At 46.9% G+C, this 12,774-nt stretch overlaps 1 protein-coding gene across 4 annotated transcripts in view; it reads left to right on the top strand.

The window, feature by feature from the left end:
* Grik4 (glutamate ionotropic receptor kainate type subunit 4) overlaps window positions 1-12,774 on the top strand; it is a 432,817-nt gene that overhangs the window by 222,887 nt on the left and 197,156 nt on the right.

Raw genomic sequence — 12,774 nt, 5'->3', positions numbered from 1 at the left:
AGAAGTGAGGTGGAGGGCCAGGTATGGTGGCACAAATTTGTAGGCTGAAGCAGGAGGATGGACAACTTTAGGTTGTTTCATGTTGTATAGCAGGGTGTAGATCAGCTCAAGCTACATATGAGGTCTCTGACCCAATCCTCCTTCCATATTAAACAAAAAAGTGAAATAGAATCCCATATCCCCATCTGGATAGCAGGAGACAGTTTCTCTGATTATACTGAATTTGAATGAGGGTCTAAACACCCCAATTTTGTTTGGGGTCAAAATGATTTATGATTTTCGGTTTAAGAAATCAAATCTGGTTAGCAGATATCCAGCCCGGTTGGAGGCATTGTGGGTAATACAATAGGCCAGACTCAAGGTTCATTTGCTAACATTAGAGGCCTGAGAAAAATGAGGAAATCAGAAGTTGGTTGTTTCTTTACATCTCTTTTTAAAGTGTAGTGCAGTGTATGTAGTGTGTGTGTGTGTGTGTAAGTGCCCCATGTATATATGTGTATATGTATATATGTGCATATGCACATATGTGTATGTGTATATGTATATGTATGCATATGTATATATGTACATGTGCACACACACATGTGTATATGTGTGCACATGTGGAGGTTGGAGGACACTGTAGAGTCAGTTCTCTTTTTCTACTTGAGGTGGGCTCCAGGAATGGAACTCAGGTTCCCACACTTGTCCTTCCCACAGATGCCTTCACCTACTGGCCACTTCATCCATTGCCTCATTCCATTCTTAACACTGATTCATTCAAATGAATTTATGTATCATACACATCATGGCACAATCAAGCAGGTTTTCGCATATCTACACAACTATGCAAACATCTCCCTGCTCAACTTTAGAGCACGAATGTCACCCTGAGAAAGCCTCATTCCCCCCTTTTACTATCTCTCCTTCATTCCCAGACCTCTTGCAGGCTCCGGAGCACCCATGTGCGCACTTTTTGTGTCTGCAACTGTGCCAGTCGGAGGCATTTCTTAGTTACTTTTACTGCCACCGTGATTAAAACACCTCGACAAAAACAAGAAAGTCTTTCTATATATTCTTACAAGACTTCGTCATTTCTTTTGAGAGCGTTACAGACGAGTACCCTCTACACATGGATAAGGGCGTCATTTTGGCTCACCATTGGTGCGGTCCATTATCACAGGGAAGTAAAGGAGCCTGAAGCATGTTACGGCCGCAGTCCGGGAGAGAGGAGTAACAGAGGCTGGAGCTTACCTCACTGTCTCCTTTATACCAGCCCCAAGACCCGAGCCAGACAGCGGTACCTCCTGGGATGAAGGAAAGGTTTCCCACCTGAGCTAATCAGGATGGTTAGTTATGTCGTGGACTGAGATTAACCCGGTGCAGATAATCTGGTTTCTTTTCACCTGCATGATGTTTGCAGAGTCCATCCATGTTGAGCACCCTATCCCTTTCCATGGTAGAAGTATGTTCTTCTGTTCGAGCATGCACACTGTCTGTTTATCAGCTCACAGGTATTTGATTTTCTCCTCCATTTTGAGCTACAATGAGTGACACTTCTGTAAATGCTCAGGTGCACAGGGTTTTGTTTTTTTGTTTTTTGTTTTTTGTTTTTTGTTTTGTTATTTTTTGCAGATATCCCTTCTGATTCTCTCAGGCTTAAGCCCAGCAGTAGAACTGCTCCACCATGGGCTAACTCAGTTTACGATTATTTGGAGAACTTCGGGCTGTTTGCCAAGTGGCTGCCCACTTTTGCTTTCTTGTTCATGTGTGAATGTTCACACTTCACAGTGGTCTTCTGTGGTTCTGGGGAGCATCCCCTGGGTGTTAATGTTGAGGAGGACCCTTCTGCACGCCTACCGGTCATTTGTAATCTTTGAAGATCAGTCTATTCAGATCCTCTGCCCATTTTTAATTGCGCTGTTTCTTTTTATTAAGTTAAAAGGGCTCTCTATGTACTCTAGACACAATTCCTTGTTTTATGCATAGTTGGCAAGTATATTTCCTTTTTGAGCTGGCTGTTGTCTTACTTTCTTGATGGCGTCCTTTGAAGTGAGACATCTGAATGTGAGCGATAAAAAAAAATTGTCAGTTTTAATTACACTGAAACCTCATTAATTTGGACTCTAGCAATTTGGAATTGGTTGGGGCAGAGTGTCAAAGTCCATTTTCTCAACAAATAGTTATTGAGACTGTCTGTGGTCAGAGATTGTGGCAAGCCCTGGGGACAGAGAGGTGAACGGGGCAGAGCCTGCACAGGCCACAACCTGCAGTAAGGAGAACACTCTAACCCCATGCCAGATAACGGGCAGATCTCAAGCAGCACAGTGCGGGGCTCAGGAGTTCTGGGGGAGGAAAACCCAGCTCCATTAAAAAAGGGTTTAGTAAGCGTGTGAGCGGTGGAAACTATTTAGGAAAATAAACTGCTTTTTATACCCTGGAGTCTCTTGCTGGTGCCGATGTCTGTGCTAACAGAGATATGATTGTCTTTGTCCTTCGACCTTCTAGGCAGAGCTTGGATACCTCCCCCTGCCCCTTCATGGGCTCAGGACACTTTATCATCTTTAATCCTCACGAGAATCTATGGGTTGTCACCGTTTCTATCAGAAAACTGTAGCTTGGGCAAGTTAAGTGACTCCCTCAAGGTGACAAGATTAATTGTTGGGACTGGCATTGAGAGAGAGGGCCCATCTACAGCATCATGAAGCTCTCCAGCATTGTGAACTTACTGCCTTCCCCAGGAGAGGAGCTGTGCTACCTGCCCTGGGGTGAGGAGGCACGTGCTTACCTATGCAGCTCAAAATTAGAGGACAGTGTATAAAACTGTTCAATGGTGGGTTCTCCATAGCTAATGTTTGAATGGCTCTCTCTCTCTCTCTCTCTCTCTCTCTCTCTCTCCCCCCCCCACCGTGTATGTGCGTGTGCGTGTGCGTGTGCGTGTGTGTGTGTGTGTGTGTGTGTGTTTATGTTTTGTTTAAGATACTCCTCACATACTTCCTATTCAGCACAGGCTAGACTCATGGCAATCCTCCTGCCTCAACCTCCTAAATGCTGCAGTTACAGATGTAAGCCACCATGCTTTATATAAACATAGACTTTCGCTCGTCTGCTGCATCATCTAAACACTGCACCACCACCCATTAAAAAAGTGGCAAGATCCTGTACCCAGCATATTCTTTGCTTTGTGATTGCAGTGTCTCTGTGACATTGCAATCGTTCACCCCTAAGGCCTCTGAGATGTCCTGATATGTACCCAGTATCCCCCGGATCTCTGTGACAGCATCTACAGGACAAGGTTAGAGACCAGGATGCTGCATGTGCTTGGTATCCGGAAGCCCCCTCTGTCAGCTTGGCTTGTTCTCTGTTCCATACTTTTGAGGCCTTGAATTGTGTGAGGTCTGGGAGCCTTGCGGGACACACGGTCATTTCTCTTGCTGCTAGGTCTTAAATGAAGCTTATTATTGCCCCTTCTCTTGGGGGCTGTCTTCTTGGGCTCCTCAGGCATAGTTAGTCCTCAATAGAAACCCCCCTGGGCATCTTCCCAATTCCCCATTGATGATGGCTCACACTCTGCTGTTGAGAATTCTGGTTGCTTTTATTACTTACAAGATGGGAAGTTTAAATATGGTAGGTGCCCAGGCCCAAAGCTGTAACACAGGTGGGCTAGACCTTGCAGTGTTTTTTTTTTTCAGGCTTTGTAGAGCTTGGATAGCTCAACTCCCTTTTTACCCTCTCTTCTTAATGCATCAGACTCCCGGAGGAAACAGCCGGGGCATCTCATTTCACTTCCTGCTGGAGGATTCAGTTCAGTGCATCTGAATTTGCTGTTCTTGAAGTCAGTTTACTGTTTACCCTCTCGTGAACTGAGTGTGAACTCACCAGCTCAGTGGTCCATGACACCCCATCTCGGATGCAATGGCAGCCGTGGGGCTGCCTCTACCCCAGGTAGAGGAAGGGATTCTCAGACTGCTCTGAGAGGAGATCAGAGGCACATCTCTGGCTACTGGGAGCCACCACTCCAGGCCAGAGATAACAGGAAGCAGTCTCAGGAGAAATGGAGGAGGCCACCAGAAAGGGAAGGGCTCTGTCTGATGGTCATGGTGCCGCCTGCTTGACAGGGAAGGTGATACATGGCAGAACTGCCTGAGGCACCAAGGATGCTGTGCGCCCAGGCAGCTGGACCACTGCTAGTATTTCCCTGCCTTGGGGATTTGGAAAGATGCTACGGTCTCTTGAAAGGAGCCTGGGATTTTTGCCAATCCCATCTTTATTTTCCTTGGGTTGGTTCTTCGGGGCAAGACCTCCACCTCCTCCTTGCTTCAGACTCTTCTCTGTGTCTAGATCATGGTACCATCTGTCTGACAGGGAAGGCAATGCAAGATGAACTTCCCAAGGCACCGAGGATGCTGAGTGCATCCGGGACCACTGCTAGTATTTCTCCTTCTTGAGACACTGTCCACCCCCAGAACTATAAATGGGAGATGAGCTCTCGGGGGTCAGATACAAAGCAGTAAAACCTCAACCCACTAGACCTCACCTTCTGTTTTTTACCTTCCAAAATAGAACCCGAGCTCTAGAAAGGGAGGAAAGCCACATTTAAATGCTGGTTTATTTCCTGGGCATGTAGCCACCAGCCTTCCTGAATGATAGAACTGTTGGCATAGCTCATTGCCTGGGAGGAGAAACTGGATTGGGGAGCTTGGCCTCTGTGAGATTCTTTCCCTCTGGGCCTCTTGGGTGGGTCCCTCCGCCCCACACTCCAAAAATCTGGGACACGTGAAGCAAGCAGAAAGCCTCCTCTGAATGCTCTTGACTGGGTCTCTTTAAAGGTTTTGCCAATTCCTTACAGGTTGTGGAACTACAGCTTGGGGACTTGACCTCAGTGACGCAGAGGGGAGCTGTGCAGAATAAGTGGCACCCACCTCTTTGGAAGGATCATCTTCATAGCCAACTATTCAAACGTAGCCCAAAGCCGAGGAGTGGGAATGTGGCTTGGGATAACAGTGGAGGCTCCCTTGGCCTCTAGGTGTTCCTTATCACCCATTTTCTAGAAGATCCCTTGCTGCTCAATTCCATACTTGCTGTACCCTCACTGCTCCCAAACCACATTAAGAGCAGAGTGGACCATGGTGCAGTAGACAGGATTGTGAGCCTCCTATCCACCCACCTCTTTGGCTGTCTGCCTTGACTCTCCATCCTGTACCCAGGGGGCCCTGTATCTAACATATGATTCCAAAGCTCATTAGTAAACTAGAGCTTTCTGTTGGATACCTTGGAAGACCTCTTAATGTATTACGTCTGTGTTTGTCTTTTCCCAGAGGCCCTAAGCCAGGAAGTTTCACAGAGAAATATTTATCTCTAGAGTCTAGTGAGACTTGGCTTGGAGAAAAAGGTGCCATCAGCAAATAGGTTTGAGAAGCACTACATATCATGTCTCTTGTCTTACGGGCTCGTAAGCAGAGCCCTGGCACTGCCTACCTCCGCTCCCACCACTGCAGACACAGCACTGTGTCAAGGTCTCTGAGAAATCCCACAGTGGAGAGAGCAGCTTAGCTTTGTTTCGCAAAAATGGCATAGGTCTGAGACCCATGCTTGGTAAAAATGTTGTGGTCTCTACTCCACAGTCTGTCTTAGAGAGAAACAGTGTGGGCAGGGAAGGGAATGAGCTGCAAACCACACACCCCTTCTTTATTGGTCTAATGGGCATACGCAAGTGACAGAATCTTTACACCCTACCTAACAACATGTCCCAGGAACCAGCCCTGCAGGTAGTCTTGACACTCTTTGAGAAACATCGTATTTAATTGGGTGGGCACTGGGCACTGGGCTCTGGGGAATCGGTGCAGAACCCGCCAGACATGGACTTGCCTATGATGACCCATGTGGACATTAGCGAGGGAGGGCATGGGTAAGTGTAGAATAAATAGATAAATGGTATGTGTGGCAAAAAGGCATCCTGAGAACTATGGATGAGGTGGTGTATAAAACCTGTTCTAGCAGGTCACATGTGACCTCCTAGGATTCTGTAATTTCAATGTTGCTTGGCAAGGATAGGGAGCGGGGGAGTTTTCTGTGCAGAAGGTCTATGCTTGCAAAGGACCAGAGTTAAGAGGTTCTCCTGGCTCCAAATCACAGACATTCAGTTGAAGGCACCTTAAACCGTAAGGAAAGGGTCTGGGCTCCACCACCAGAGGTCTAACAGTAGGTGGTGGCATTGTTTATTGAAGTGCTCAGTGGAAACAGGGTCTCTTACTTTGACTCCATTGTCCAGGATAACAGCTTCATTGGAAAGATGGCTTCCCCTTGAATCCTGGGCTACTGGCAGTGATTTTTTTTTCCTCCAAGCCTAGGAGGGGAGTGAGAACCAGACAAGCCACCTCCTCTTCCCTCAAGTCTTAGCGGGACAATTTGGGTCACTAGCCACCCTGAACCAATCATTGCCACCTGGGAACGTCTAGCTCTAACTGACTAAGTCTGAGTTCTTAAGAAAACATCCAAAACCACTGGTATGGCAAACGAGATCTTTGCTTGACTTAGACCAAGGCTGAGCAAACTTTTTCCACAGAGGGTCAGGTCGTAAATATTTTAGGCTTTCTGGGCCTAAAATACAGCCTCTATTACAACCTCCTAACTGCCATGGTGGCACACAGCAGCTACAGGGCATGCATAAATGAATGAGTCTGGCTCTGTCCCAGTAAGCTTTTAGTAATAGATACTAATATTTTAAATTGATAATTTTTTTCCTGTAAAATAATCTTCTTTTGCCTTTTTTTTTTTGCAGCCATTAAGAAATAAAAGAAAAACAGGGCTAGGGTTATAGCCTTGTCGGTAAAGGGCCTTTTGTGTTAACGTGAAGATCCATGTAGAAGAGAAACAAAAACAGGCTGAGTACTGCATTTATCTAACCCCAGTGGGGTTGGAGGTGGATCTCTGAACCCACTGACCAGCCAGCCTAGCTGAACTGATTGAGCTCCAGGTTCCCTGAAATACTACCGTCTCTCCAAAATTAACTGGGAGGGTAATCAAAGAAGACACCTAATATCAACCTCTGACTTCCACGCATAAATGCTCACACAGACACACACACACACACACACACACACACACACACACAGATACACACAAACACACACACAGACATGCACATATGAGCATGTACACTTGAATGCAACATAAATGTAAATAAAGAAAATGTAAAGCTAAAGTAAAAAGTAAAAATAATGAATATTTTAAAAGAAAGATGTGAGAAGCCACTCTCAGCACCTAGACCACACCCTTCCAGCTCACCTTCACACACTGACGCATAGAGGCTTGATTTGGCCCATGGATCATAGTTTGTGGACCCCTGACTTAGGCAAATCAGGATTCTGTCCTGGAGCGAAGGTTTCATCCCTATACTATATTGTTGCTGTATGCAGAGGAAGTGGGTAGTATGGTAGATGGAAGTCCGCTCAGGATCTTCCCTTGAGAGCCCGATGCTTGCACGTGTCTGCAGAGAGACTGCTGACATTGATGCAGGCTCCATGGTGGACAGAGGCTACCAAGCATTCTCAAGACAGCGTTCTCTCTGCCTGAGCAAGGTTGTGGCTCCCACCTCACCTGACTCACATATTATTCAAGGGATGAGTCCTTAAAAATGGCGGCAGTGGCTGGGGAATTTCCTTCTTTCTTCTAGGTTAACACTAAACCCATGCCTTTGAGCAGGGGCTTCCTGATAAGGTAGCTCCCACTTTTCTTGCTAGACCCCAAGGAGTTCCTGCAATTAGTCAGCTAGTCAGTAAGTAGTCATTGAAACACTGACTAGGTTTGCAGCCCCCCTGGGTGCCATCGGGAAGCAGAAGGAGTGGAATGAGCCTCCTTTATAGGAGCAGGCATGGCATGCAAAACAAACATCTACAAATCTTCCCAAATCCTGCAGCACGGAGCTTCCCTGGGTGGCAGTGGCATGATGAAATGACCTCGGCTCCCAGCATCTGTTTATGCCATGCAGTCAAAGTTAATGAAGGCTGACCCTCAGCAAAACTGAGAAGTCAACCAAAGTTCAGCCCCTGACTACAGCCGTCCCTTCAGAAGACATGTCCCCTCTCTTAGTAGCAAACTATTTCTCAGGGTTATCATCACGTCAGACTTTGTCTCCTCCTTGACCTTGGCTCTATCCATGACGAGGGTCTGTCACTGGTCCATTAAGACCAGTTGATGGAGGATACTTCGCTTTGAAGTGGATTTCACTTGTAGTTTTTATCATTGCCTGTTTGTGTTCTGCTGGATTCTGTCTACTTATATAGTTATACGCGTGAAGGTTTTGTTCTTGGAGAAGTGTGTGGTCTAAGTTCTGGGTCTCCTCAAAGTGTTTCTGTTGGAATCTGACCACCAGTGTGATGGTAGTAAGGGGCAAGGTCCTCTGGGGAGTGACTGGCTCACGAGTCTTAGCCACATGGCATAAGCACCCTTATTAAGGAGGCCCAGAGAATGCCTTGACCCTTATTCCACATGAGGCCATAGCAAGATGGATGCATTTAGGAACCTGAAATAAAAGCCCTCCCCAAGCACTAAATCTACCATGTTTTCATCTAGGATGTCCAGTCCTTAGTTATTCTTTGATAATCAGTTAGTATATAGTATTTTCTAAGCCCAGATATACTACACTAAAAGTTGATATTTTGAAAGATTATTTCTTTGTACTTTGCATGTGAGAGTGTTTACCTGCACCTGTGTATGCCACCTCTGGGTCTGGCTGCAGAGGCCAGAAGAGGCATTAGATCCGCAGGAACTGGAGTTCCAGGCATCTGGGGGCTGCCTTGTGGGTGCTAGGAATCAAATCTGGGTTCGTTACAAGAGTAAGAAGTGCTCTTAGCTGCCAAGCCAATAAGTCCCCCATAAATTCATCTTTAAAAAGGAGGGAGTTGCTCTATAATAAAGCCCCCCTCCCCTGAGAATGGAAACTGTTTTGGAACTGAGTGACAAGGAAGAGCCAAAGAGTTTTGTGGGGTGTACTCGAGAAAGCTTAGACTGACATGAAGAAACTGTCAGTGCTGGTCCCGGGGAAAGGGAAAGAAACAGAGGAGACTGCAGAGAAAGCCCCAGTCTTGATAGATAGATAGATAGATAGATAGATAGATAGATAGATAGATAGATAGATAGATGAATAGATAGATGAATAGATAGATAGATAGATAGATGAATAGATAGATAGATAGATAGATAGATAGATAGATAGATAGATAGATAGATAAGTGTTTCTGAGTGGAGTTCCTAGACACAGGGGTAGTTAAGGCAGTCCTGCAATCACAGGAGCATGGAAGATGATATTGACAGCAGAAGGAAAGGCCATCCTTGCTGCAAAGTCTTTGTCTGATTCAGACTCATGTCCTTGTGCTATTTGGAAGCTAGAACTTGTGAGTTAGGTAGTGGATATTTGGCTGAGGACATTTCTAAGCCGTGTGCTAAAGGTACAGCTTGGCTGTGTGAGTGGATGCATATGAACGTGAGTGTGTATGTGCATGCAAACATGCATGAGTATGTGTGAGCATGTGTGCATGCAAGTGAGTATGCATGCATGGATGAATGAGTGCATGTGTGTGAACGTGAGTGCAAGCATTTGCGCATGCAAGCTTGAGTATGTGAGAGAAGGTATGCCTGTGTAGTAGTAGTAGTAGTAGTAGTAGTAGTAGTAGTAGTAGTAGTAGTAGTAGATGTGAGAAAAGACAAATGACTTTCAGTTGTATTTGTTAAGAAAGGGAAGGAGAACTTAAAATAGTTGAGAAATCAAGCCCATGACATTGTGAAGTACATGAGGCACATTGGGGAGTGGATGAAGATGTAGCCAGGTACCTGTTTGCTAAGGAGATTGAAGAGAGAGGCCATCTCCCAGGACCCCAGCCTGGTTAGCTCCCACTGTGAAGTTCCAGACTGGACCATTTCTCCTGTGACGTCTCTGCCGAGCAGTGGACAGGCGTTGGCTCCCACAACTTAATGACAGAAGAATCTGCACATCAAGTTGTTCCCAGACACACAGGTTTATACCTCAGTCTCTCTGTTTCCATAACCAATTAAATAGCCATTGTCAAAAAAAGGACTTGTTTACAGTTTGACCAGACAGGGGAAAGAAAGAGTCAATTTCTTCTTTACCAGGTCTGTGACAGTCATTCAGTTTGTAAAAGACAATGACACCGTGTGGCCATTCCGCTCTGAGCAAGCAGATCTCAGACTTGGAAGTTAAGTGGGGTCAGGCCTGGTGAAGATGTGGGAGAAAACCATGAAACAAAGGCCAGAAAACACCCAGACTTGCCTGAGATGGGTCAGGGAAAGATGGCCTCAGTGGTCCATTCTGTTATAGAGGTTTTAATCATACGCAGCCATGAGGAAAATGGGGGTAGAAATTCCATTTCAAAGATCCCAAGTTTTGAAAGAGAAAGGAGTGTGAAGGGGTTTAGCGAATGGAAGATGTAAGATGTTCCACCGCTGGTCTGGCATCACTTTGTTGAACCTAAATCCATTCTTTTGAGAGATGTACAAGGGAAGCCATTGGATCTTTCCTTTGGAGACCAGATTCAGGCTGGGACTCTTGAATGCCTTCTTTCTTCCTTCCTCCTTCCCTCCTTCTCCCCCGCCACCCCACACAGTTTTTGAGACAGGGTTTGTCTGTGTAGCCTTGATTGTCCTGGAACTTGCTCTGTAGACCATGCTGTTCTCAAATTTACAGAGATCCTCCTGCCTCTGCCTCCCAAGTGCTAGGATTAAAGGCCTGTGCCACCACCCATTGACTCCCACATGCCTCTTAAACATGCCACTTTTGTACAAGAGAAAATGAGATGGTTTGCTCAAGGAAGCAGATGTAGGACAGGGGTCTGACTTGAGCACTCAGAAGAGCCTCCCTGTCCCTCATGGGCACCAGATTTCCTAGTATGTAATTAGTTACAAAATCACAACACAGACCATTCGAGAGGCCCCTTCAGCGGATGGAGGGTGACTGACAGAGCTAAGGGGAATAACCTACCTGAGAGGCCGGGCTGAGGGCAGATAGCATGAAGGCTGAGGCTTGCCCAGACTCAGTCCTAACTCTCTCTTGCACATCTGTTTGACTTAGGCAGACTAAGGCCTTCTGTCTCTGTCTTTTCGAGCTCACAAGGTTGTCTTCGTAGATAACGGCATGGTGACTTTGGAAGTGCTTTGTAAAGTGTATAAGACAGCTGTCGAGCTGTCGTGACGAGTACTGTCTGGGGTGCTCCCTACAAACATGGAACAAAGAGAAAAGAACTTCGAAGTGTACTGATAAAGAGGGTGGGGTGGACCCCTTTACTTACCATCCCGGCAGTACTGGGTACCTGTCACGTTCCGACCCGTGTGGCCTCTTATTTACACCCGAGGACAATGCTGGCGAGTACTGTTTGTTCAACTGTGTTTGTGCAGAGAAATGAAGCGACTTGCCCAGGGGCAGAACTAAATGATAGAGCTGACACTGGGATTCAGCAATATCTGGATTCCCCGGCCAGTTTGCCCACTCTGCACACATCATGCTGTTTCTCAGGGTATTTGCTAGGTACTTTTATTATCACTTGGCTCAGCCCCTGCCCTCCTTTGCCATTGGTTTTCCTTAGAGATTCTCCTGGCAGTCTACAATGGCATGTCCAGGAGACATTCCGATGAAGGCATCTCTCATTTTGACTGAGAACCTGCGTACCCAAGGCCCTCTTAAGAGTGTTAATAACATTTACTAAACGTGACAGAGAAAGGTCAGCCTCTGAGTATTGTGCCAACAGGAGATGAACCTTCCACGAGACATCTGCTCTCTATTATTGTTGGGCAGACCCAGCCGCTCCTGGCTAGCCAGTGAGTTCAGTGCACAGGAGGCAGTGAAACAGGGCAGGCCTCCATCTCTATTGCACCTCTGGGACTGGGGCACATAGCAGGTGTGTGGGCAGAGCTAGAGGCATAGAGATGCGTGTCACTCTCTGGCAGAAGCTGGACTCCAGATCTTCCTTTGAAGTGAAAGAGTTGGAGGCCCCATCCTTTTCTTTGCCAAACCTTACTAGGTTCCCCTGAGGAGTAGCCTTCATGGAAGCAATAGTCCTCATCTCTGTTGAATCTCTGCCACTCGGGCAGAAGCCACTCCAAGCTCTTGGAGAGAAAAATGGCTGTCCTAGTGACTTCTCACCATGTAACACATTTTCCTCGGATTTAGCAGCCTTGAGTGACAACTGCATATCTGTGTATCGTCTCCTTTATTTTCTGACCATTGGGGTCTGGAATTGTTTCTTGGCCCATGCTGGATCTCAAGGCTCCAGTCAAAGGTGATCTGAGGCTGCAGCCTATACAGAGCCCATTGGGGCTGGGGCTGGGGCTAGAGCTGGGGCTGGGGCTGGGGCTGGGGCTGGGGCTGGGGCTGGGGCTGGGGCTGGGGCTGGGGCTGGGGCTGGGGGCTCCACTCCTAAGCTCCTACCTGGTGATTTTCAGCAGACTTTGGTATGTCTTTGGCTGTCAGCTGGAGTCCTCAGTACCTGTCTGTGTGTCTTTCCACTGGGTGATTCTCCAGGGTGATCTTGCTTTCCCCAGAGTGGGGTGCAGGAAACCCTACAGCAACTCTTCCACCACCTGGATCATGAGCCCTTGGTCGGGGCTGCCCTCCCTAGGTGGGAGTAAATGCAAGAAGGATGTAGGATACAGGAGGCAGTAATCGTGGGGACCATCTTGGGGATGAGTCAGAACACAGACCGGTCAAGGTCATGTACTGGTAGAGCTGAGTGGGTAACTGGACGGTTCACCTGGAAGTCTTTTCTGCAGCACCACCCAGCAACA

This window comes from Rattus norvegicus, chromosome 8, assembly GCF_021556685.1.
Source record: "Rattus norvegicus strain SHRSP/BbbUtx chromosome 8, alternate assembly SHRSP_T2T, whole genome shotgun sequence".
In the NCBI taxonomy this organism is placed as follows: domain Eukaryota; kingdom Metazoa; phylum Chordata; class Mammalia; order Rodentia; family Muridae; genus Rattus; species Rattus norvegicus.
The sequence above is the reverse complement of the archived record's forward strand: the minus strand, read 5'-3'. Positions and strand labels throughout refer to the sequence as shown.